This window comes from Lactuca serriola, chromosome 4 (assembly GCF_051521515.1).
Source record: "Lactuca serriola cultivar US96UC23 chromosome 4, Lser_US96UC23_V15, whole genome shotgun sequence".
In the NCBI taxonomy this organism is placed as follows: domain Eukaryota; kingdom Viridiplantae; phylum Streptophyta; class Magnoliopsida; order Asterales; family Asteraceae; genus Lactuca; species Lactuca serriola.
The window spans coordinates 319,412,745-319,415,774 of record NC_136411.1 but is presented as its reverse complement, the minus strand read 5'-3'; the positions used below and the strand labels follow the sequence as shown (position 1 = coordinate 319,415,774).

General features: G+C 37.5%; 1 non-coding gene across 1 annotated transcript; it reads right to left on the bottom strand.

Moving 5' to 3' along the window:
* Positions 1–2,690: 2,690 nt before the first annotated feature.
* LOC145103557 (small nucleolar RNA R71) lies at positions 2,691–2,797 on the bottom strand. The gene has a single exon (XR_013706641.1). It is a non-coding gene; the product is annotated as a small nucleolar RNA R71 (small nucleolar RNA).
* Between the last annotated feature and the right edge of the window lie 233 nt (positions 2,798–3,030).

The following is a 3,030-nucleotide window of genomic DNA, read 5'->3' as shown; positions in this document are numbered from 1 at the left end:
CTGACCTCTGGTTTAGCAAACTCTGGTGTGGACTGAACCATAAATGCAAATTGAAGATTCATCATTTCCACCTCAGGATTCGTTTCAGCTTCTTCTTCCGCACCATCATTGATCTGGGCAAAATGAGCATTTTCAGGTCCTGAAATGTTCATGGCTTGAATTTGATCTTCCCAATCAAATGATTGAGCCACCATAGCAAGATTTACTATCAGATTGTTGACAGTAGGTCCCCTGTCGTTGTTTATCGGCACCAGAGTTCGTTCAGTATTTTCTCTTATATCTGGTTTTAGATATTCTCTGGCAAAATGTCCAGGTTCATGACAGTTATAGTATCGCAGCTTTCTGATATGTGCATAATTAGTTAATTATTTAGCATACATTTTTATTCATTTTAACTAATTATGTGTATAATATGGACAAAAGGTACTTAATAATGTTTAAATTTTGTTTTCAGTCCAAAAGAATGCTTGGGAGTGAAAGGGAACAAAGGGAAGCAATTAGAGACCAAAGAATGAAGAATGAGGGACAAAAGCCTTCCTACTCGGCGAGTTCACGAGCCTACTCGGCGAGTCCATTAGAATATTCCAGAAGATAAGTCAAGACTCCTGGTATGAGACGGATAACTACCATCTACTCGGCGAGTTGGGTCTGTTACTCGCCGAGTACACCCTGTTTTGTGATAACTGTAAAAACCGAGCCTCTATCTGAATTAGGGACTTTTCTGACGCTTTTGGAGCTTCATCTACGATTGAAGAACCCTTGGAGGAGCTAAGGAACCCTAATCTTCAATCTCCTGAAGAATCAAGGCAATTAGGTTAATCATTCCACTTAGCTTTAGGAATTAAGTATGTTTAGCTTAGTTAAATCTGTTTTTGTGTTTGTTTTTACTGCAACTATGAACTAAATATGTTTTTGTTTCTGTTTGGGGAATACCAAGTAACTCCTGTGGTTTAATTCTTAGTTTTTGATTGATTGTTTATTGGTGATTTATTAAATTAAGTTTGTTAAAGAACCTTATGCATTAATCACAACTATTTTCTGTTAATTGGAAGACAATTAAGCTGCATGAACATCTCTTAGTTGTTAACCTCATATGTCTATGTGAACACTTAATCATATGCTTAAAAATAATGAATATGAAACTAAGATTAACAAGAGAATGGGTAAATTAATGTGTGAGCTTGTTTGAGAAACCAACAAACAAGAGGTTAATTGAACCACCAATTTGATTAACCAATTACAAATCTTATTTAATCCAAATAATTAATCTAGGGAATTAATTAGTTTAAACACTTGATCACCGCTTGAATTAATTGATTGTCTAAGGGTTAGTAGTAATGAAGATGAACCTAACCACTATAGTTGGTAGCCAATAGCAATTAATCTATCATAAATTCAAAATAACCATAGGAGTGAATTGGTTGAACCTAAAACAGAAACATCTTTATCAAATTTGGTGAATTAGTTGTTTGCTTTAGTTACTTAGATAATTAAGTGTTTTTGTGGTGTGTTTAAGTTTCTAGTCTTGCAAACTAGAGAAAAAACCTTTTACTTTCATTATTTGCTTAGTTAAAATTAGTCATTAGTTTAATTTTCCGTTCCCTGAGTTCGACACCCTACTTATCCAACTATACCACTAAAAGACAGGTTCACTACCTTTGTGTGATAAATTTATTAATTAAAAGTAGGAATAAAACAAGTGCATTTACACACATCAAGTTTTTGGCGCCGTTGCTGGGGAACAGTTCTAATTAGTTAATCTAATTCCTAATTTTTTCGATCCTTTGTGTGAGTTTACTGGCACAAAGTTAATTTATTGCAATTTAGTAGTTAGTAATTAGGTTTTAGCATTTGTTTTAGTTTTAATATTCAGTTTAGTTTATCTTCAAATTTTCACTGATACTCGCCGAGTGCATTCGCACCTACTCGGCGAGTATAAGTGTATTTTGCATTTAATTTTTTTTTAGTTGCATTTTTTGTTCTTTTTACGTTTTTATCTTGTTCTATTTCAGGACTTTCATGACCAGAGGATCAAACACTCCGCTGGTACCCCCATTTGAAAATCCCGAACCCGCGTTGAAAAGGAATAAAGGAAAGGACGTGAAGAGCTCGAATACACCTAAGAAGTCACCTTTGTCTAATTTGAAGACTGTTTTTGGGAAGAAAAAGAGCAGCAAATCAGGAGCACCAGCGCCTATTTAGTAATCGAAGAACCGGTTAAGGAAGATATCGAGTACGAGACCGAGGAAGAAGAGGAACCTACATACGAGCACGAATCCGATTTCGAGGAAGAATTAGCTATCACTATGGCTAACATTGATGAAATCCCCATGGGGGAATGGAAGAAGAGGATGCGCGACAACACTGGCCCGTGACTTGTGCAACCCGCAATTCCCGCGACTGCTACTTTTGAGCTTAAGGGTCATATCTTAGCTTTACTTAAAGAAATACCTTTCTATGGAAAAGACCACGAAGATGCCTACAAGCATTTGGATGAAGTCAATGATGTAGCTGATTACTTCAATGTTCCAAATGTGCCTCGCGAGACTCAACTACTTCGCATGCTTCCAGTGACATTCAAAGGTGCTGCAAAAGACTGACTCAAGTCACTTCCCCCCGGATCAGTCACCACATGGGCCAAGATGAAAGAAGAATTCATTGATCACTTTTGCCCACCTTCCAAGATAGCCAAGTTGAAGAAGGCCATTGCTAACTTTGAACAACATGCTGGAGAGTCGCTATATGAAGCCTGGGAGAGGTATAAAAGTTTGCTAAGAAATTGCCCACACCATAACCTCAATAGCCAGCAAGAAGTCTCCATCTTCTATGATGGAGTCAATGTCACAACCAGACAACTACTAGACTCGCAAGGCCCGCTCACAAAGAAGCCACCCCCGGTGATCAAGGAATTGATTGACGAATTCTCTAAACACTCTAGAGAATACCACAACCCTAGAAATGATGTTACAAGGGGAGCCGCATATGCAGCTACCGAAGACTTGTCCGCAGTCATGGCTATGCTAAAAAACA